Source organism: Balaenoptera borealis (assembly GCF_965194805.1).
Source record: "Balaenoptera borealis genome assembly, chromosome: 3".
NCBI classification, from domain to species: Eukaryota; Metazoa; Chordata; class Mammalia; order Artiodactyla; family Balaenopteridae; genus Balaenoptera; species Balaenoptera borealis.
In genome coordinates, this window is record NC_138866.1 from 116,476,070 (window position 1) to 116,499,786 (window position 23,717).

General features: G+C 50.1%; 1 protein-coding gene across 3 annotated transcripts in view; it reads left to right on the forward strand.

The window, feature by feature from the left end:
• The window catches only part of CORO2B (coronin 2B), a gene marked incomplete at its 5' end in the record, with an annotated part of 141,987 nt that overhangs the window by 37,974 nt on the left and 80,296 nt on the right, over positions 1-23,717 (forward strand). The gene's annotated exons all lie outside the window — the stretch shown is intronic.

Below are 23,717 nucleotides of genomic sequence, written 5' to 3' on the forward strand. Positions count from 1 at the left end.
GCCTCCCCTCCTAGATGCTTCCTGCCTGATGGAAGACAGACTTCCCCCAGAGGAGGAGGGCGGAGGAGGCTGCCATTTATAGAGCCCCTTCTGCAGGCCAGACCTGCCGGTGGTTGACACGCAGGCTCGCTCCCTCCACCCAGCAGCCCTGGCCAGCAAACCCTTTTCTCCCTTCTGTGCTGGAAGAACCCTTTTTCCACTGCCCTGCCCTCTGCCTGGAGCCCTGCCTTGGGTTGGTTGAGCATCGTGCCCTGGTGTAGATTGCCCAAGGACTGACTCTACAGCTTGTGCTTCGGTACTGAACAGTATAATCGTGGGCCTAACTGAGTTGCTGTTGGGGACGTGACTAATCAGAATTATCTCAGGGACCTTTCAAAATAATATTCATGCCTCTTCTCTACCATCCCAGATTCTGATATACATTTATCAGGAGGAGGAGAGTTAAGAGTCTTGGGCAGGATGCATGTAGCTTGAAAAAGCTCTCGGTTGTCCTAGTTCCTTCTCAGACAGGCATGTAGCCTTATTTTCAGTGTTATTCATAGGTTTCAGAATTTTACTGTGACTCCTACAGAAGGGAAGTCTTTGTTCAAGGTCACCCAGCCCCCACCAGGGTCTCTTGCTGCCTAGCCTGCTGGCCTTTCTGCCATGCCACACTCCCTTGAAAGCCAGTGGCTGCCCTGGATCCAGATTCAAATGCCTGCTGGGTGCTGTGAGCAACTGTGCAAAATCTTCCAGGCCACAGCCCGAGTGATTCTGACAGGCTGTGAGTGCAGCTGTTGGCGCGTGGGCCCCAACACGCGCAGGGAGTCCCGCACCGCAGTCTTCAGTGAGAGCCCTGGGTGCCTGGACCCAGTGTCACCCAGCGGCCCAAGATCGGGGTCTTACCTCCTGGGCGCTCGTGGTCTCGGGGGAAAGACAGGCCGGCACACAAGGAGTGATGACATGGCGTGCTGAAGTGCGCTCAGTTCTGGAACTAAACTCACACAGGCAGACTAATTCCAACCGCGTGGATCTGAGAAGGCTTTGGAATTGGGGTTTTGAAAGGAGGAGGTGGGGAAGGCAAGTCTGAGGGGAGAACGCTGTGTGTGTGTGTGCGTGTGTGCACACACACACGTATACATGAAAGTGTGTGCTTACGTGTGTGTGTGTGTGTGTGTGTGTGTTCATTCTCAGCAAACCCTGTGATCCCAGGTGACAGGGGATGGACAAAACGGATGGCTCCGTTGATGGACAAAAGGGTTAACGAGGTAAAGAAACAGAATCCAATCCATGAAGGATTTTGAGTGTTTTGCGGGGCTTGGACTTTCTTCTCTTGGTGTAGGACATTGAAGGTGTTAGAGCAGGAGAAGATATGGTCAGAGGTGTTTTGTTTTTGTTTGGAAGAAATCTCTGAGGATGGAATAAAGGGTTTCGAGGAAGAGGGAAGAAGGGCAGGAACTAAAGTTTATACACACTTACCAGGTCCTTAACTTACCTCGTCTCCTTTCATTCTCTCAAGAATCATGGAAGTGGAGCAGTAATTGTGGTTACCAGATGAGAATCCACAGCCCTGAGGGGTTAAGAAAATGGCCCAGGAATTGTTGGGATTAAGTAACAGCTGGGTCTATTTGCCTCCAAGTCCATGCTTTCCAAAGACATCGGCTCCCTCTGGCTCTACAGAGCAGGACAGGGTGCTGTCCTGGCACAGGTGGCCCGAGGGGACTGGCAGCTGGGGATGGGCCGGAATGCAGGGGCAGCACGGGAGGAGAGGGACATATCGGCCACCGCAGCCTCTTGCCTCTGCAGATCGTGCAGTTGGGCCTGACATCGCCTCTCACTCTTGAAAGGGACCTTCTGTGTTTTTCCAAACATCTTTCTGTTGAATACATCATTTGTCCTCTCTTCGTTCTTGGTCTGGGAACCAAGGGACTTGTCTAGTCCCAGCTCTGCCCCTAGTCTGCTTTGTGACTTTGAGAAACTCGCTTGCCCTCACTGAGCCTCCATGCTCCCACCTGTGAAATGTATGTGTATGTGCATGTCTGTAACTATGTGTGTGTGTGCGTGTGAGTGTGAGTATGTGCATGCATGTGTATGTGGATAAGCATGTGCTTGTGTGTGTTCTTTCTCAGCAAACTTGATGTGAAGAGCAGGACCAGATCAACCCTAGGCCTTTCCTCACTGTGTTCTCTCCCTGTGGGATGGGTGCTGCTGGCATCATCACTCCCATCTTATAGAAGATGAAAATGGAGTCTTGTGAGGGGGTCCTGGGTAAGCAGGGACTAAGCCACACTGTTCTTTTCCCAGCATCCTCGATTTTGAAATCCCCACTGGGTAACTGCAATCCTGCTGAATGGACCCTGTGCCTGAACGGGGCCCCCAGAAATTGTGGCTGAACATGGGGGTTTACAGTTGAATCTCGGGCACCTGGAATGCCCCAGTAAACGCACTGTTCTGGATTACTAGATTTTCAGTTCACTTCCGTTGGTGTTTACTGAGTACCTATTATGTGCCAGGCTCTGTGCTAACTGCTGGGGACACAGAGGTGAACCTGACTTGGTCTCTGCCCTCCACGAACCCACAGATAGTGCTGCGGCTTCCAGACATTTTTTGGCTGTGACTTCTAGTAAGAAAATCATTTTGTGTTGTGACCAAGCACATATACACACATATATGTTATATATACAAAACTAAATACAGTCATGCCATGCATGCTGATATTTTCTAGTCTTCTCTTTTTTTTTTTTTTGTGACAGTAGCAATCTACCACTTGGATCCTATAACCTACTAGTAGGAGGTAACCCTCCAGGGTGAGAAACGCAGCTGAGTGTTGCACATAATGCATGTATTGTATTGCATATAAATTACGTGCTGTGGGAAAAGAGAGCAAGGAATGGGTTCTTTTGATTGGGAAAATCAGGGGAAGCCCCTGGTTCAAGTGGCACTTGAGCTGCATTTGGATGAATGATAGGATTTCAGTCAACAAAGAAAGGGGAAAGGCAGCCAGAGTGAAGCCACGGCAAGAGCACAGGCCAGGAGATACGAGAGGGCCCTGCAGAAGAGCTAACGGCATGTGAGCAGTGCCTTTCCAGGGTCATCACATTTGGTTCTCAGAATTACCCCATGAGACAGAGCTCTTTATGTCTTCATGCTAAGGACGAGGAAATTGAGGCTGAGGGAAGTTATGTATCTTGCCTGGGGTTACATGGCTTCTAAGTGGTAGAGCCAAGATTTGACTCAGGCAGTTTCACTGAGATCCAAATATGAGGTTCCCAGAGATTTGACCCTAAAAATACTTTGGGACTAGTTCATGGGTATGCATGAATACAAGCCTGAAATTTTAAAATTTCATTCTGGAGGTAAGAGGAAAACATACATTTTTTTTTTTTTATAAATTTTATTTTTATTTATTTATTTATTTACTTATGGCTGTGTTGGGTCTTCGTTTCTGTGCGAGGGCTTCCTCCAGTTGCGGCAAGCGGGGGCCACTCTTCATCGCGGTGCGCGGGCCTGTCACTATCGCGGCCTCTCCTGTTGCGGAGCACAGGCTCCAGACGCGCAGGCTCAGCAGCTGTGGCTCACGGGCCCAGTCGCTCCGTGGCATGCGGGATCGTCCCGGACCAGGGCTCGAATCCGTGTTCCCTGCATTGGCAGGCAGACTCTCAACCGCTGCGCCACCAGGGAAGCCCCAAAACATACATTTTTGAGAAAGGGAAGTGATCTGATCAAAGTTGTATTTGGGGGAAGAGCACAGTGGCATCAGTACAGGAGGTGGGCTCAAAGAGAGGCAAGGACACCTGTCAGGAGAAGGGAGCAGCATCTTTCTGCCTAGGTCAGCAGCCTCAGAGACCAGCACATCATATTTATCTCAGGGATGCAGATGAGGACATTGCTTATATATACCATGCTGATGAGAATGAAAGGAGAATGAATCATGTTTCCATTTTTACTTTGGCTTCTAGGAAGCTCAGAGCTCCAATCTGTGGTACTCTTCCAGGGAGCATTCAAGAATTCCAGTAAGCCTTTTATGTATTCATTTTGCCTTGCCTTAGTTCTCCTACCCTGACTTTCCTATAATCTGAATTTTGTCACCTACTTAATTTTTCATCCCACTATAATATATACATTTAGGTATAATGCCTTAGAGCAAACTTTAAATAAAATACAAGTAAAGCACACTGAAGTAACTGGAAAACAGTTTTTCACAAACAAGATTGGAATCTTCTGGAAAGTGGGGATTATCTTACCATCTCCTAGGGCTTCTGTTCCAGGGTTGGGTGCCAGGTGGGTGCATCACATAGATGTAAACCTTGGGCTGTTGGAGCTGGAAAGAGCCTGAAGGATCCTCTCTCTGTGTTTCTTAAAGAATGGACATGGACCACTAGTGGTGCACAAAATGGTTTCAGTGGGACCTGGATGAACATGGTTTGGTTTAATTGTCACATATTTATGTGATGTGTATTAGAAACAAATGTAGTTAACACATCAAACCAGTTTTGTCATGTATAAAGTTGCTTAGAATGAGGCTCAAGCAGATGCTCAAATTTTAGAAAGAGTCAATTTAAACAAAATTTTAAAATAAATATGGTTCAGGTGATTTGTAGAGATGGTGAAAACGTGTTGCCAGGGATACACAAATTATTAAGTTTGGAAAACACTGATTCAGCTGAACCCCCCATCTGACAAGTGATGAAGCCGAGGCCCAGAGAGGACCTTGCCTGTGGGTCTTGTAGGAGATTTGAAGCCACAGGAGTGAAGAGAGCCTTCCTCTTCCAACCTCATCTGGCCCCGCATCTTGGTTTTGAATCATTTTTATATTTCCAAAGTGCCTTCCGTCTTTTACTCACTCATCCCCTTTTACCCCAGCCCTATAGGGCAGATGTACCAGGGGTTGTTTCTCCCATTTTGCAGATGAGCAAACTGAGGCCCAGAGATGGGGTGGGCCTGCCATCACCCAGCCAGCTGTGGCAGGACCAGGGTTAGAGGATTTCCAGGTCATCCTGCCGTGTGTGTCAGGCAAGGTCGGGTGGGGAGCCAGTTTCTGTGATGAAATCCCCCAGCAAATGGTAGAAAGTCAGCTGGGTGAAAGCAAGGCAGTCTACTGGCCGGGCTCCACTTAGGAGCAGTGTGAACGGTACATCCCGATGCCACGCCGTCCACTTCTGGGAAGTTACTGCTTTCTGAACGAGCCGCAGATGTTCTTCTCGCCTGCTTACTAATGGGCTTGTTACTCAGCTCCGTGTGGATGGATTATATCAGCAGTGAAAAGTCTCCACTATATGACCACTGCTAACCCTGCCGGTGCCCTGTGTGGGGACCTTCCTGGCCATTAGTAATGAAACCACAGTGTTGACTGGGCATCTTTGCAGTGCCAGGCCCTGTGCTCACAGATGGACTTGCGCATTGAATCAGCCACTGCCCCGGCCCCAAGGGACTCACAGCCTGGCAAGGGAGGCAGACACGTAAACAACGAGGCAGAGAACACTGCAGTAAGTACTGGAATGGAGGACTGGAGCAAGTGTTATAGAGGGAGCACGGAGGAGGGATGATCAGAGAGGGATCAAAGAGGCTTTGCCGAGCAGGAGAATAAGGTTTGCCAGGAGAAGAGAAGGCATTCCTGATAAGGCAGAGGCCCAGAGGTGACCGGGAAGGGTGCAGTTTGTGATGTATGGTTGAGGAAGGCAGTAATAGAGATGAATTACAAAGGTGGGTTGGAACCATTCGCAGGCTGGGGTCCATGTGCTGCTCATGCCCCAGCAGGAGTCCACTGCTGGCTGGGGTTCCACACTTGCATGAACCTGGAGACCAGTGCACGTGCACTTGAGGTGAAAATGTGCCTTTGGCTTCATGACCTACCTTCCCAATGGGCAGATTGCTCAGTTGGCGCTGCCATCAAGGTTGGGATGTCAGCTGCGCTGGAATCAGCCTTGTGAGAACCAGTTGAATTTGCTTTGGTTTGGTTGTTGGTTTGTGTTAGGAAGGCAGTGTGGCTCAAGAGGACAGGCTTTGGAGCGAGACAGAGCTGAGCTTTGCACCCAGCTCCCGCCAAACATGTGACCTTGGGCAAGTCATTTTACTTTCTGATTCTTGGTTTTTCATCTTTAAAATGGGGATAATGAGTCCTTCCTCTTAGGAGTGAGAATTGAATGAGACCAGGTCGGCGGCAGATTTGGCCAAAGCCTGGTTTTCAGTGAGCGCCTAGTACTTCAGCTGCTGCCGTTGTTAGTGATGATGGTGACAACTGCTCGGTGAGTGGCTGTGTGTGCCAAGTGGAGTAAGTGTGTGTGGACGTGAGTGTGGTTTGAGGTCATGCATCTGGGTGGAGTCTGTGACCACAGCATGAGGATGCCAGGGCTGGTTTTACATCCACTTGAATGTGAATTGGCTAGAGAAGGCAGTTGGTGGCTGAAGGATTTGGGATGGAATGCGTGAGCATAAGTTGGAAGGACTCTCGAGGTGTCATCCAGTTCAACCTGAACCTGATGTGTGAGTCCCATCTCTGACACCTGTGCCAAGTGACCTTCCAGTTTAATTGCCTCCAGTGATGGGGAACTCAGCACTTCCCAACATGACCCATTCTGTCATTGGACATCACCGACTACTCATTAGAAACAAAAGCAGCTCGTCCCTATGGAGTACCTTCAGAGTCACAGGATACATCCCCACACTTCATTCATTCATTCATTCATTCATTCATATTTGCTAAGCACCTAATATTTCCAGGCACTATTCTAAATCCTGGAGATGCATCAGGGGAACAAAGCAGACTCAGGCTCTGTCCTCATGGAATTTTCAGTTTTACCTTACCTCATAATACCCCTGTGAGGTTGGCAGGGCAGGGTTTAGAATTATTCCCATTTCACAGACTGAGAAACTGAGGATGGTGGTGGTAATGGTGACAGTTAAAATTTATAGAGGCCTAGAACGTGTCAGGTGCTTTTTATATTTTATGGAATCTAATCTTCATATCAACTCTATGAGGTAAACACTATTAATGACATCCCCATTTTATAGATGAGGAAACTGAGGCTCAGAGAAGTGATGTTACTTGCTTAGGGTCATGCAGCAAGGATATGGCTCAATTCTTTTCACCTTCACCCTGTGCCTCTGGAATTGAGGCCCCAAGACTTTCCAGAGTGGCAGAGCTGGGGTGAGAACTGAAGCAGCTAGACAGAGACTATGGGCCTTTTGCAGCACTGTTGGAAGGTCACGTGGGAATGCTGGCAGTATCCAACATGAGCAAGCTGCCAGGAATGACCTCCAGCCTTTCCCACTCATTGCCCTGTTTATCCCGCCTCCTCAGTTCCACCCCGTCCCCTCCTAAAGAAACAGAAGTGGGTGAGGCCATCTTGGACAATGTCCAGGAGTCATCTTGGGCATCCTGGTGGGAGAGGCCAAGGGCAGCCTTCAGCTTCCTTTGCTCTGGAGATCCTGCAGGGCTTCTCCATGTCAGCACCCAGGCTCCTGATGCTCCCGGGAGCAGCAGATACAGGCAGCTAGGGCCGGGTACGATCACTGCTTGCTGGATCACAGCTCCTGGGTAACTCCGGTTTGTGCCACTTGCTAGGAATGAGATTGGAGACGGGCACCTTGAGCGGTCCACCCCCTCAGCATGATTTCAGCAGCCGCTCTGAGCCTGGGCACAGGGAACACAGACAGGTTTATTGACAGCTGGATTGAGAGGAAACCCTTTCTGATTCCTCCCTCTCTGCTCAGCCCTCCTCAGTTCATCCTCCAGTGGGAAGGAGGATTTCGAGCCAGAGGGACAGAGGGATGGAAAGAGGAGAGCTGGACTCAAAGCACCAGGGTTACAGGTCCTGCCCCTGCCCCATCTTGGCAGGCAACCTAACCTCTCTGTTTCCTCATCTAATAAATGGGGATAAATCAAGCCAGCCAGCTGCCTGGATTAGATGAGGTCATCCATGTTAGGGCGTTCTGTAAGCTTGAAGCATCCTGCCGAGGTTGGATATTAGAATCAACAGTGAACACAGTTACTAACACAAATAATAATAATGATGCGCAGAGCATCAGTGTCTTTGAAAGGTACCATTCATTGTTTTCCCCAGCCTGGAACTCATATTGGGAACTACTGTCTGTAGGGCCTAAAACCAATATACGATGTATCTCAAATATTATATGCTGAACTCACATGAGGGACTTTGTAAACATCAGAGTGACAGGTTCCTGGGGTCTAACTTCAGAGATTCTAATTCAGTGGCTCTTAGTTTGGGCCAAGAGTCTCTTGTTTTTAGCTCCAGTGCCAGTAGCGGAAAGCTACACCTGTCCAAAGTGGGGACATTACAGGACAAGTGGGGACAAGCGGCAGTATTCCCAGGGACCCTTTCTCCATGCTACACTACAAGGCTCCTTGCAGTGGGTATGCAGAGAGCGTCACCACAGGGGCAAAGGGACCTAGGTCTGTTCGGTCAACCAAACAGGGCTTAGGAATCTCTCACTGGAAACTTTCTTTTATGCAAGTTTCTGTATTGAGACAGAACAAAAATTCTAGGACAAAAATTCCTTTCGGTAATTTTTTTAAAGGCCAGGTTTATTGAGGTATAATTTACAGCAGTAATAGTCATCCTTTTTAGTGTACAGTTCTGTGCGTTTCAACAGCTGCATACAGCGTGTAACCACCATCAAAATCATGATATAGCATGTTGCCGTCACCCCCCTACAAAATTCCCTTCTACCCTTTTGTAGTCGTCTCCTCCTAGGACCCAGCGCCTGGCCATGCCACCAATCTGTTTTCTGTCTTTATAGTTTTGTCTTTTCCAGAATATCATATACGTGCATACCTTGGAGATATTGCTGTTCTAGACCACTGCAATAAAGCAAATATCACAGTAAAGCGAGCCACACAAAGTTTTGGGTTTCTCAGCGCATACAAAAGTTATGTCTACACTATAATGTAGTCTATACACACTTAATAGTGTGTAATATATAGCATTATGTCTAAAAAACATTGTACATATCTTAATTGAAAAATACAAAACAAAAAAAATTACAATGGTAACATCAAAGATCACTGACCACAGGGACTTCCCTTGTGGTCCAGTGGTTAAGACTCTGCACTTCCAATGCAGGGAGCAAGGGTTCGATCTCTGGTCGGGGAACTAGGATCCCACATGCTGCACAGCCCAGCCAAAAAATAAAAAATTTTAAGAAAGGGTCACTGATCACAGACCACCAAATACAATAATAATGAAAGAGTTTGAAATACTGCGAGAATTACCAAAATGGGACACAGAGACACAAAGTGGGCAAAGGCTGTTGGAAAACTGGTGCCGATAGACCTGCTTGATGCAGGGTTGCCACAGCCCTTCAATTTGGAAAAAATGCAACATCTGCAAAGCGCAGTAAAACGAGGTCTGCCTGCAAGTGGAATCACTCAGGCAGCCTTGTGTCTGGCTTGTTTCATACAACGTAATGTATTTGAGATTCATCCATGGCTTTGGGGGTGTCAGTAGTTTGCTCCTTTTTATTGCTGAGTAGTAGTCCATTGTGTGGAGGTGCCACAGTGTATCCTCTTGGGGTAATTTAATTGTCCCCAGCTGTCGTCCAGAAATGCTGTCTAACAAGAAATGCAGTTTGTTTGATTCACGCATAGATCTTTCTGAACTGGCTGCTTCGAAAGTCAAAGTAGACTCATTCTTCAGCAGTTTTCTTTTAACTTTATTTATTTATTTTTTGACTGCACCGGCTACCATGCGGGATCCCAGTTCCCCGACCAGGGATCGAACCCATGTCCCCCACAGTGGAAGCATGGAGTCCTAACCTCTGGACCGCCAGGGAATTCCCAGCAATATTTTTTTAATTACCTACAGCATGCCTCTACCAGGGCTCAGCGTTCAAGTGTCTACAAGACGCAGACAAGAACCATGATGAAGGAGGTGGCTTGGGCAGGACTGGGACAACCCACTTAGCCCCTGAAGGAGCAACAGTGGACATGTGGGCCCAGAGGGGCCAGATCTTCTGATATCTGGTGTTTCAAGAAAAGCAAGAAATCCAGATTTTTTATGGGACATATCCTGATTTTTTTAATGTTGGCAACCAATTCAGAACATTTTGAATCACTGCGCTGGCCCTTGAGCCGTACATCTGTGGGCCAGCTTGAGTCTGTGGATCTTGTGGCTTGTGCTGGCTAAGTGCTGGGGTTGCAGAGAGGAAGGATTCTTGCCCCAAGGTCATATACTAGTGGGAGAAACCAGACTTGTAGATCTACAAGTGTGGAAACTGCACACTGGGCTAAGGGCTCCATGAGCCATGTGAAAAGATGTTTTGAGAAGACAGTACTGTACCTAGTCTCTAGGACTATGAGGAAAGGCTCCCCAGATGAGATGACCTTGAATGAGTAAGAGTTTGCCCACCAGGAGGGACAGACCATTCGGAAGGCTGAGCATGGGCAGGGGGTGTGGCATGGAAGAGGCTGGACCCTGCAGAGAATGGCTGGTCAGCGGGTCTGGGCAGGCACTTTGGGCACAGGGGTTGATTCATGATCCATTCCTTTCAAAGACTTGACCCTGAGATGCTGTATTTTCAATCCAGGAAGTTGGCACTACCCCTGGATTGTTTTGCTCTTGGAACATACTCTACCAAAGGCCTAACTGGCCATTGTCCTGGAAGTCTGGCTGCACCCTTTGGAGGACAAGCTGTGGCCTCATTTCTGGCAGCTCACCCCTTTCCCTGGGAGGCCCAGGGCTCTAGGGCCCTCCGCCCTTCCCCACCAGATATGCTCGGCAGATCAAAGGTACACAAGGGCCCTGCAAGTAATACCATCAAAGCCCGTTCCTAGGAAGGGTGAAGACCAAATTGTACAAACATGTAAATAATGGGAAAAATAGCACCAATCCCCAGGGGGTTGGAATTATGTCATTACACCTTAAGGATGGAAACACTGAGTGGGGAAGGTTCAGTGCCCCAAAGAAAGTCGAAAAACCTCTCAAGACTACTCCAGACTCATTCATATCCCAGCGCCTTCTCTGGCTGCAGGTAGGGGGCCTGGTGCCATGACTGGGTTGAGTTTTGCTCTTTTGCTTCCCCTGGGCCCTTTGCGGGGGAGTGATGTGGACAAAAAGAAGACAGCAGCCTGGATGATACAGATGCAGGACTGCCGGCCTTTGAGTGAGAGGACGAGGTAGCGAGATCTAGCCAGGGCCCCCGTGAGAATCACCGCCTTTAGAGCAGCGGCTCTTAGTTCTCACTGAGGGGGCCTCTTAAAAATATAGACGCCCAGATCCCATCATCAACATTCCATCTCCTTGGCTGGGGTGGCCCAGGCATCAATACTTATGAAAACAAGACCTCCCCAGGTGAATTTAAGGTGCTGCAAGGGCTGAGAACCACAGCTTCAGAGAGTGGCCCGGAGGTCTGATCAGAGGCTGGGGCCGTAACCCTAGCTTCCCAGCTGCCAGTCTCGCTGTGGAAGTTACAGATTTGAAGAGCAGGTAAGAGGTGCGTATCATCGAGCCCCTCAACAATTACTCATGAGAGTGTTGAGGGCTCTGAGCACCGGCCCTGGAGCCAGACTCCTGGGTCTAACCTCCAGTCCCACCACTGCTGACTGTGGGACCTTAGCAAGCTACTTTCCTTCTCTCTGCCTCCATTCCTGCATCTGCAAAATGGGTACAATAATGTCAGCCTAAGAAGGATAATACTAAGTTAATTCACGTAAATTTCTTCTAACAGTGCCTGGCACATAATAAGTACTGAATAAATGTTATTTATTAAGTTACTTATTAATTTTTATTTTTGCTTGCTTATTTGTTTTGCTTTCATTTTGTATATTCATTATTATTTTTGCGCTGTGTGGGTTTCATATGGGAGATCTGGAGTTGACTAAGGCACCATCCTAACCCTCAGGGAATTTAGAGGCAAGATCTGAACACAGGAAAAGCAGTGCACCAGGGTGGAGCACCTTACTCTAAGTGCCTGCAAGCGCTGTGAAGGGACCCGCAGTGTAGACGGACACTAAGAAGAAAGAGCATGTTGGTGGGGAGGGTACAGGAACTGTGTGGGAGAGTGGGAGAGATGGGTGGGACTCCAGGACACAGAGAGAAGAGGCCAGGAGTCCCCTTGGGCCGTTTTGGGGTTGGGAGGGGGAGGTTACCACGTGCCTGGGACGCGATGAGTCTGGCTGTAGCAGTTAGTGGGAGGGGAGACCCAGAGTGATGGTTTGGTGAGAGGCACCAGGGCAGGTCTGGTCATTGTCTTCATGGCGGGATGGGATGACGTGAGCAGGAAGTGTGCAGGAGGTAGAGGGGCCTGGACAGACCCCCAGCCCGAGGGGATGACTGGGTGCTGGCCGAAGCCAGGGCGGGGAAGGAAAGGCGGCCCAGGGTGACACTGCCCTCCTCCTGGTGAGGCCGAGCCCTTGTTGTTGGGAACAGAGGCCGTCATCCCCCATGTCCCCCCCACATTCCCCCAGGCCCTCATGTTTTTCACCTCTCAGGCCAACTCGGGGTCTCACCAACCACACAGTCAGTTGCTCTGCAATGATGAGGCCACAGGAGAGAAAGGCCCCAAGCGGGCAGGAGCTGTGTCTTATTCATTCACTATTCAATTAACAAGCATTCATTAAGCCTCTACTGTACAAAAGGCCCTGCGGGGGATACAGATATTACAGACCTGGTCCCTGCTCCCCAGAAGCCTATAGTCAAAGAGACATTTGGCCTCTTTGTGCTGTGAATCTAAAACAGTAGGCAAAATATGGGTGGGGCTGGGCTAGAAATATAAAGTGTTATAGGAGCAGAGGGGAAAGGGGTTGATCCGACTGGGAGATCTAGAAAGGCTTCCTGGAGGAAGGGGCATTTGCACTGGGCCTCAGAGATGGTCTTAGGCGTCTTAGTTATCATTTGCTGAGTTGGATCTTGCAGGGGCAGCTTGGTCTCCCTCCATCTGCTTCCCTATCCCACAGGCCCCTGGGCGCCCCCTGCTTACCCACACCGCCCAGCCTCCCCCTGTTGGAGCCAACTTGATTTGCTGTGTGTCTGAGGTACCACCAGTTGGATGAGGCTTGGTGCCGAGGGAGTTTATTCATCCTCTCCTTTGTACCCCAAATCTTCTCTCCCTGCCCCCATACTGGAAACCCAGCAGGAAGCCTTCTCCAAAGAGTGCCAAGAATCCCACCCACCACCAAAACACAGCAACATCAGTGCTGGAGGGAGGGAGAAGAAGAAAGGGCAGCTTGATTTCGGTGGGCACTTTGCATATATTAGTAATAATGATGATGAACATTCAACAATAATGCTACATTAGCATAATGAGCGTATATTGAGTGCCTTCTGTGTGCCAAGCGCTCTGCATGTGTTTTCTCATTTAGTTCCCACAATAGGCGTCGATGCCCCACAGCCTACTTGTTAAGCACACACCCAGTGGAGCTGGAAGACCTGGGTTTGAATCCCTGCTGTACCTCTTCCCGAGGTGACCTTGGGCAAGTTACTGAACCCCTGTACCTCAGTTTCCTCTCCTGCAATCAGGGGAAGATAATAGTACCTACCTCACTGGGGTGCTATGAGGATGAATTAATATTGTGATATGCTTAGAACTACAGTACCTGGCACACAGCAAGTCCTACACATTGTCAAAAACATTAAAACCTGCGACATATCGCTTTACCCATGTTATAGACAAAGAAACAGGAACTGCTGAGTCAAAGGATTTTACAGTAGCTGCATGTATTGATCACATAGTATGTGTCAGGTGATGATGTAAGCATTTTACATGCATTTTCTCACTTAATCCTCACATCAAACCCATGAGGAAGCACCACTATTATCTCCACTTGACCTGCAGACAAGGCCCTGAGAAGTAAAGCAACTTATCCGTGACAGTAGCTTGTTAGTGGTAGAGAAGGGCCTCTAACCATGGTGGGATGCTAACACAAGGACCCCTGTGTCTCCAGCGACAGCTGTGTGATTCACCTCCAGGCAGGACAGGGAGGAGTGAATTGGAACTGGGTGGCAGAGGTGCTATGACTTTAACTTGTGTTAGCAGAGGGGAGCCCTGCAGGGGCTGCTGAGTGAGCCGTGGGACCGTGCTGGGGAGTACTGCACAATCTTGGTCTTGGTGTTCTGCAAAGTTGTTGCCCCCGGAACTGGGACGCTCCATAACGAAAAGTTCTGGAGTGGTCAGTGTCCGAGAATAGCACTTAGGTCAGAAACACAGGAGGATGATTGGAGAGGCTCCATGCATGGCCGCCACAGACAGTTGTGTGTGTTGTGCCCTGCACAAGGGCACCCGGCAAAGGAGCACCTGGGGCTGCAGTCCAGCCCGTGTTCCACTTATCAAGCTGTGGGCTCTAGCCTGGAGCTGTGTCTGCCCAGAAGAAGAGGCACCTTTGTCTATTCTCACCAAAGCGCCATACAGACTGGGGTGGTCCTGACTCCATGGATTTTTGTCAGTAGAGAAACTGTATCTGCAGAGGTGAGACTGCAGAGGCCAGATGCTGCCAGTGGGTTGGCACTCAGGGAACCGGAGTGACCTGGGAGGCCTGAAGCAAAGAACCCATCCTGGGCCAGGACTGGGATGCAGTGATGTGTGTGAAAAGGTTGAGCACCCAGCAACTTCAAGGGCTTTGTGATGTGCTCATGAAGTGGACGGGGGACCAGCAGAAGGGTCAGTGACGGGAGCAGCCTCGGTGGGGATCGGATCAGGCACATTGGGATGGGGCTGGAGAAGATGCTAATTGAGAACCCTGACCCTGTGACCGTGACCCCAACTCACAGTGGAATCAAGGAGCTTGGGCTCTTGAACCAGCTGTGTGTGTGTGTTTGTGTGTGTGTGTAACATGAGAGAAAGGAGAAGGTACTTCAGAAACCAAGAACCCCATAAGGACAATGGGAGGGTCCCCTGCCAAAGGCACCCCCGCCCTTTAGGAGCTGTTCGGCGTCTTTGTTTTGTCACCGCATTGCCATCATGTTGGAAGGGAAAAGCAGGGTGCTGGTGTTTGCTCATTACCCCCCAGGCACTGTGCCAGATGTTTAACATACATAACCTCATTTTCATCTTCACCCCTTCCTCATGGTTTCTGTAGTAATGACAGCATTCAGTGGAATAAAGAAAAAGAGGGGGGATGGGGGAAACCTCTTTTCAAGCCTTTACAGTGTTGCTGGGGAGGTGCCGTGTGGGGTGGTTGTGTAGCAACGGGCAGTATGAATCTGATTATCGCTTTTTTCCCCCAACGGTCGTCATTATTAACCCCTGAGCTGTGCAACTTTTCCCACAAGTGCAGAGAAGACAGAGGGGGCTGCATCAGCCCACCCAGAGGAACTCCACTGGGAGAGGAGAGAAAACCTGGAAAGGGAATGGAGGGACCTTGGTTTCCTTTGCCTTCCAGCAGGGGTGGGCGTGCCAGGCATGAGTGGGGCTGTGTGGTATCCAGGTCTCCTCATAATCTCTAGGTTCTTGGCTGTGGGAGCAGAGCCTCTGAGACATGGAGACCTCATGGAGGCCGGTCACTGGCAATGGCCAAAGACCGAGACATCTGCTACCCCTGCCCTTTCTGCTTCATCTCTATCAGTTGGGATGCTTTTGGCTGTAAGTAACAAAAGTCAATCAAGAATGACTCAAGCTGTAGGCATATTTACGATTTATTGAACAAGAGGCCTGGAGGGAGGAGGTCTAGGGTTGGGTTTGTGGCTCAGCAGTGTCATTAAGAACTCAGGCTTTTTCCATTCTTCTGGTCTGCCTCTTCATCATGTTAGCTTTTGATCATGGGCTTGTCACCTCATGGGTCCAAGATGGCTGCCACAGCTCCAGGCTTTACATTCTCAAATGCAAACAAAGGCTGGAAGCAGTGTATCAGCCAGTTTGTCAAGAAAGAGTTTTTCTTATGTCTCTCTTCTTTCATTAATGAGAAAAAATCTTTCCCAGAAGTCCCCCACAAAACTGGGTCATAGGGTCTCTCCTAAGTGTGAGGGATGCTGGGACAGTGAGTATCCCTCCTGTAGTGGAGGTGGGTGGAAAGGGGTGGGGATGGCTGGTATGTAGCCAGTCAGGAGCATCTGCCACACCTCCCTTTTCCAAGCACTTGTCCCATTGCTCCCAGGGAACACCCAGATGGCAGAGTCACGGAACGGTTAAAGTTGTGCTTGGCTCCCTCCCTCCAACCCCTCAAAAGCCAGTCACTTACCCGACAATTGGCTATTGACTGTATGTGCAGGACTCTCTGAAAGAGACCAAGAGGCTGGAAACTGCCCAGAGAAGTAGGTATTGTTTTTCTCCATTTTTACAGTTGAGAATGCAAGTTCTGAAAAGCTAATGAACTTGTCCAAAGTATGGTACGTCCCTAGTAAGCGGTGGTACTAGGATTTAAACCCAGGTCTGTCTGATTTTAGAATTCCTCCTCTTTCCAGCCTTCAAAGCTGGCATGGGGGCCCAGCTTACAGCCTTCTTGAGCCTTCTTTTTGCATGTAAAGAGAACAGATCAGACCATGAAGTGCACACCGAGTGCCCACTGGGAGCTGCAGCTAGGAAATGCTGCAGGTGCTTAGGAAGGGCGAGTCCCCAGGGGACAGGGTGGTCAGAGACCCACTGGAGCCAATTCATTAGCCTCTTGACACCACCAACCGCACCAGAGAAAGTCCTGACGCACCCTTGCAAGGGGAGTCGCTTCTCTTGAGCTGCCAGGGACGAGACGCTTCCACTTGCCAGTGTAGACACTTGGCAGTGTAGACTGGTGTCTGGAATGGCTGAGGGCAGCTGCCCTAGGAGGGCCCCATGTTGTCCCTCTGCATTGCTGGAGTGAGATCTCTGTTGGTTGCTAGAAACAGACTCTCTCTGTTGACCGTTACTAATGGAAGACAAGAGAGTGACCAGCAGGCAGGCTCCCCAGCTCCCAGGGCAGCCACAAGACCTGGCATCAGAAGCCTGGGATGACGTTTCAGAGCTGCAAGTGCACGGGATCCCCCTGGTTATCTTGTTGTCTGCTCAAGCCTGGCCTCTGTGGTTGTGATGGGAGCTCTCTCACTCTGCCTCCTGCTTCTGAGGCCACTTCTTCATTGTGAAGGGACTCGCAGGCAACCCCGCCGCCGCACTGCATAACTCCAGGGGGCGCCATCCACTTGGTCAAGCTGCGCAGTGCACAGCCTTCATGGCTTTACGTGGCGGCCCTGACAACTTGGGTGTGCAAAGGAGATACAGAGTCTTTTTTTTTTTAAATTGAGGCATGGTTGATTTACAGTGTGTTAGTTTCAGGTGTACAGCAAAGTGATTCAGTTACACACACGCACACACATATATTCTTTTTCAGATTCTTTTCCATTATAGGTTATTATAAGATACTGAATATAGTTCCCTGTGCTATATAGTAGGTCCTCGTTGTTTATTTTATATATAGTAGTGTGTAAGAAGATACAGCTTCTTTATTTTCTCTAAAGCTGATCTGATCTCATTTAGGAGCCGTACCTCGAAGGGTCACAGTGATAAAACACATTCATTCCTGTCCAGTGGAGTTGATCTGATTCAGTGATTTACACAGTCTTGTGATGTAAAGACTCAGCCTCTTTGGGCTAATTTGGCTTCTGCTTGAGTGACTCCAAAGGCTCATCTTTCAGAGCTCCTCCTCTTCCGGCTCTTTTGTAAAATGGCATCTGGGGATGTAGACAGCCGGGGTGTCAGGGGGAGGGAGACCTCTGGCTCTGCACCGGTCCTCAGACATGTCCTAGCTGATGTCCACTGAGGTGTGGCTGGTCTGTCCCATCCCAGGGCGTTCTTTGGGTATCTGCCACTGAAGTCTGCTGTGGACAAACTCATGGTCCATTTTCCCTTGGCCCTGATGGCAGGGTCCATCCCCCGCTGGGCCTTTGTCTCACTATCCATCTTGCCCCAGGCCTGTCTTCCCCACAGCCTCTGCTGCAGTGCGCTTGCCTCTCACCGTGGCAAACTCCTGGTGGCCTGCGGCTCTTAGATCTTCCAGGTCCTCCTCTGGGATGTGTCAGGCATGACTGCTGGGTTCTCTCCACCAGCCAAGGGCTGAAGAAGGCTCAAGAGTGCGTGCCCGGTCCTCTCTGTCTGACCATTCCCCTTGGCCATCTTAATTCTGAGAGGCCACCTCTTATTTGGCCCAGGGCCATCCTGAGTAGTGGTCTCTCTCCTTCTAGAATCCCAGTCAAGAAGTTGGAGAGAAATGCCTCTACGTTCTGCCCTCGGCACCACCCTCATCCTACTGAACACTACCCCGCTGAGATTCTGGCCCAGAGTATGGAAAATCAGGGCACACGTCTGAACCTGCACTTCCCTCTCTGTCTCCTTCCCATTCTCAGTCTTTCCATCTGCAAGGAGTGGGCTTTCCCCTCCCTCTGGTGTCTGACCAGGACTTCTCTGCTATCTGGTCAGCCAGGTGACATCCTTCATTTGCTATCAGGGGGAGATGGGAGTCAAGAAAAGCCTCTCAAGTCTGACTCTTTTTTTTTTTTTTTTAATTTTATTTATTTATTTATTTATGGCTGTGTTGGGTCTTCGTTTCTGTGCGAGGGCTTTCTCCAGTTGCGGCAAGTGGGGGCCATTCTTCATCGTAGTGCGCGGGCCTCTCACTATCTCGGCCTCTCTTGTTGCGGAGCACAGGCTCCAGACGCGCAGGCTCAGTAATTGTGGCTCACGGGCCCAGTCGCTCCGCGGCATGTGGGATCCTCCCAGACCAGGGCTCAAACCCGTGCCCCCTGCATTGGCAGGCAGATTCTCAACCACTGCGCCACCAGGGAAGCCCAAGTCTGACTCTTTTAAGACTGTTGTGTAGCTGCAAATCCCATACTGGATGTCAGAAAACCTGAATTGTTCAGATTCCTGCTTGAACAGTCCTAACCCTTTCTGGGTGAACAGGTGCCGTTAAGAGGAAGAGAGGGAAGGTTCACGGTTAGAAAGTGCTAAAGATTAAAAAGCACAGTGACACATCTAGAAAGTAAAAATGATCCTCTTCACACTTCTCTCTGCCCTCCTCTCCATGCCCTTCTCTCTGTTACCAACCACCGCCTCACATAGCTCACATTTAAACCCCAAGCCAGTCACCACTGAGTGTGGGTCCCTTCTACTGGGCAGAGCTCTGGAGCTGAGCTGGAGGTCCCCTGGGGACACAACACAGCCACCTAGAAGGAGGCTGTGTCCCTTGTGAGTTTGGGGAACAGAGGCTGTGCTTAGGGGAATTGGCCAAAGATCCAGGAAGAGTCCCCTTTCCTTGCTGGGTCCTAAATTAACTAGTAGATTCTTTTCATAATGCAGTTGGTGAAAGGTAGAACATCATGAGACAGTCATCGGTCAGAGGGTTTTTCAAACAAAAGCCACACACACACACACACACACATCCCTTGGGGACAGTGCAGAGTAATCAATGCAGAGTTTGTCCCTGAATAAGCTCTGTGCATGTGGCCTGGTGTCTGCTCACTGCCCCCTCTTGTACCCAAGATGACTGACAGTAATGTAAAGGTTTTCAACCTTTCCTTTCTCATTTGAGCACTGAGAGATGGGCTGGCTGCCTCTGTTCTCTACAGAGATACTGCAGCCCTCCTCCTACTGCAATTTAGATAAGTTATCTCTTGGGAAGGAGAAGGCCCAAGCCACATTACACATTCCCCCAGGGACTGTTTAGCAGCCCATCTTTCCTGCATTTCCAGGCAACAGGGAGCCAAGGTCCTGGTCCACGAGGTGGATGGTCTGAGGGTCCCCTGCGTACAGGGACCAACAAGTAGAAGGGCTCCTCTGCAGTGCCCCGGGGAGGCCCGTGGGATGCCACCTGTGAGCAGCTCCGATGGCCCCCTTTCCCGGGGAGCACGCCTGGCACATCATTTTAGGAGATTTCGTTGCCAGGGAGCCGCATCAGCCCGTGCTAGGCCTGACCTTAAACGTACGAGCCCTGCAGTGCCCCAGCTCGGGGACGCCCAGGTGATCAGATCCCGTCGTGGGAAGGACCCCTGAATGGAGGGTGCGCCCACCATGTGCCAGGGGCTGGGCCGGGCGCTCTCAATATGGGATCCCAACTCATCCTGAGAGTCAGGCAGGGCGTTTCACGGGGGAGGAGCCTGAGGGGTGGCATCTGGGGCTGGTGTGTCCCCAGCTCGCCCTTTAGCCTCAACTATCAAACAACCTTTTTTAAAAAAAAGTTGCTTAGCTCCGCCTACCAAGGGATCAGAGAGCCTTGAAGGAGGATGTGAGAAGTAGAGACCGCAGTGGAAAGGGAGAGGGCCTGGGAATCAGCCCTCTTGGGCTGAATTCCGCCAGCCCTTATTGAGCAGTTACTCCATGCCTGGTCTTGTGCTGGACAGTCCAGGAATGCAGAATAAAGCCCTCGAGGAATACATAGCTCTTTGACTGACTTGCTGTACGGCAGGGCGGCTGTCAAGGGCCAATGACAGGGCCTATACCACCTTGTAAGGTACAAATTGATTTATATAATAATTTTTATAATAACAATAGTAGTTCACAAAGCACTTTCACACCCGTTATTATTTCATTGGCGCCTCACAACTGCCCTAGGAAAAAGGTGTGAATTATATCCATTTTACAGATGGACAAACTGAAACTCGGAGAGGTAAAGGGACTTCTGAAAGGTGAGAGCACTAGGGCTTCAGAGGGTACAGTGACCCTTGCAGTACAGCTCGGGGACTTAGTTAGCTTCACCTCACCTGGCGACTTGTTAGAAATGCATGTTCCCAGGCCCGCGGACTTCCTGAATCAGAAACTCTGGAGGTGAGGCCTAGCGATCTGTGTTTTAACAAGCCCAAGGGGTGATCCTGATGCACGCAGATTCTGCAGGTTCTCCTTCAGTCCCGGGTGGGGCCTGGGATTCTGCATTTCTAACCAGCTCCCAGATGATGCCAGTGCTACGGTCCACAGACAGTACACTGAATAACAGGGATCACCTGGGGAGCTCGGTTCAAATGCAGAGTCCCCAGCCCACTCCCAGAGAGTGTGATCCTGCAGGGCTGAAGTGGGGCCCAGGAACCTGAATTTCCACAAACACCCCAAATGATGCCTGGGGCTCACACTCTGAGGATCCCTGCTCTGGAGTTCAAGCCTGCAGGCATCCACCCCAGCCTCATTTTCAAAGGTTTTCCTCCTCCACTCCCCACCTCCACTGGCCCTGAACCACCCATCTGATCTCCTGCCAAACTGTGGGTTAAGGGGTGCGAGTGGGAGGCCATCCCTGAGCCAGTGGGGCCCTCAGTTCCTCAAAATAGGTCAGGAGTCTGGCACAGACCAGGCGCAGTGGCTGCAAATAGAAACCATCTGTTGGGCCTGTGCTTTGGGCTCCACCGCCCCCTCCCTCCCTGGGCCGAGGCATACAGAACTCAGAATCCCAGTAGAAGGCGGGTGCTTCCCTGGGTGGGGCCTGCCCACCCCAGACAGTCCCCCCAGGTCTACCTGCAGAGGAGAGGTGGCAGCACCATGTCCTATCCTCTCACCCCCCATCCCTTTTTCCCCCACCCTCCCTCCCATAAGGAGGCTTGCAGGGTGGATTGGTCATCAGGTGACCTTGCTGTGTGACCTTGGACAAATCACTTCCTCTTTCTGGGCCTAAGTCTGTGAAATGAAAGGCTAGATTTTAGTGGACCCAAGGGTCCTCTTCTGCGCTGGCAGGCTATGGTTCTATGAAAGCCTTTTTGTGTTAGGACCACATGTAAGAAAAGTTGGGCCCATAGGGAGGCAGATATTTCCTTCTCCTTGCTTTCTGCCCAGGTGGGATCTTACAAGTTGGGATCTGGTCCCGCAGATCCCTATAAGGGGATGGGCAAGGTTTATGATGTGGGAGGACCAAGGGAGTTTTTAGAGGCTTTAAGGGGAAGTGACAGGGTCACTCTTCCTTCTTGCTGTCCTCTTATTCCTTTACTCATTCACATATTTAGTAAACATTCATCAATACTATATTAAGCCTAATGGTAAGGCCTGGAAAAATGGAGAAGAATGAGACATAGCTGCTGCCCTCACTAACATCCAGTGTGATTGGGGAGCAAACATGTAAAGTAAGAGACCCTGGTGTCAGGTCGGAGTTCAGATCCCAGTTACTCCACTTAAGTGACTTTGAACAAGCCCAGTTGCATCTGTAAATGGGGATAATAGTTGTATCTTTACCTTGGGGTTATTATAAGGATTACAGGATGTAATGAATGTAAAATATTTGGGTCACAGTAAGTGCTTAATAAATGTAGGCTATTGTTATTAGTGTGATGAGCCAGAAAAAGGGAACACAGGACAGAATCTGGGGACTTCAGAATCTGGCAACTGCCCAGCTCAGGAGCCATCTCGGGGGAGATGGGAAGCTCTCCTGAAGAGCTTGGAGCAGAGGAGGCTGGCAGCCTTCTCCTCACGTGTCCAGTCCTGCCCAGCAGAACAGGAAAGGCTGCAGGGATCCAGGGCAGAAGCCTGCTCCAGGAATAGACTCCATACCTGGCTGGACTTGCGTCGGGTGATGGGCAGAGTGCGGCATCCATGGGTGCCAGATCTGAATCCTCCATCGGCAGTCTGTTGAGAAGGTGCCATCCCAACCGTGTTCATCCGCACTTGACTTTGATCTACACCCTGATGGTGTAAGGGAGGCAAGATGGAACATGACAAAGGGGAGGAGTCCCCGTTTCATGGTTGAGAAGACTGAGGGGCTTGCCCAAGAGGCTCTGTGAGTTGGCGTGGAACCTAAGAATTCCACATCTGCTAAGGATGGAGAGAAAGTCAGTGGGGTGACTCCAGATCCTGACCTTCTGTGGTCCCTGTGCAACCCAGCCAGGAGCTCCCAGGTGTGGACGTTCAGTTGGATTCTTTTCCTCTAGGATGTGACTTTGGGGGGCTAATTGATATTCTACCAGTGCCATGCAACAGAACTGTTTGCAGTGATGGAAATGATTTGTAATCTGTGCTGTTCAATATGGTAGTGGGTCAGTGGGCCAGCTTCCTCCATCCTGCATCCCTGCTGAGATCAGCTGTGCCATGGGGTATGGGGACTTCAGAGGCAGACCCTCTAGGGACTCCTGGATCCCTGGAGGCCCAAACCCAGCGGATACTGCAGTCAGAGAGCACTTAAGCAAGAACACTTGCGGTCCAGCTTCTTCATACTGGGTATTTCTTGAATGGCTACAAGATCTTCTCAGAAGTCCTGGTAGCCAGTGAGAAAGAACCCAGTAAGACCAATTACATGGCAGAGCTAGAGGGTGGGCCATCTGGCCCAAATACCTCCTGTGAGAGAAGAAGGAGGGATCTGCCTGAGGGTCCCTAGTGAGTTAGTGGCTGAGCCAGCTGGAACATGGGTTTCTGGCCCCTTTCCTCATACCAGAGGTTCTCAAATTGGGCTCCACGGTTCAGTCCCAGGACCATTGCTTGAAGGTACTCCCAGTTTCCTGCTAGATTTGAATGCAAACATCTCCAACTTTGCCCATTTTACATTTTGGAGTTCTGAGTAATATTTTATTTAGAGAAAGTGTTCTGCTAAAAAGATCCTAGCCTTTCATTTCACAGAGGAGGAAACTGAAGTGAAGAGTCCGTCAGTAATTACTGCCTGACCTGACACGCTTCTCAAGACCCCGGGCTGATCCACTTCTGCTCCCTTCAGTTTGGGAACATGCGCTCTATCCCTCCCATGTGTCCAGCCCTGGGCTCTGGAAAGCAGGGCTGACTCAGAGTTGGAGGAGGACTAGTTGACCAGTGATCGCTCGTGAACCCAGAATGTTGTGGAAGAATTCAGAGGAGATATTGATGATAGTATCTGTCGTTCGGCACACCTTTTGCAAAGCCCCGTCCCCAGTGTTCTCATGTCCCATCCT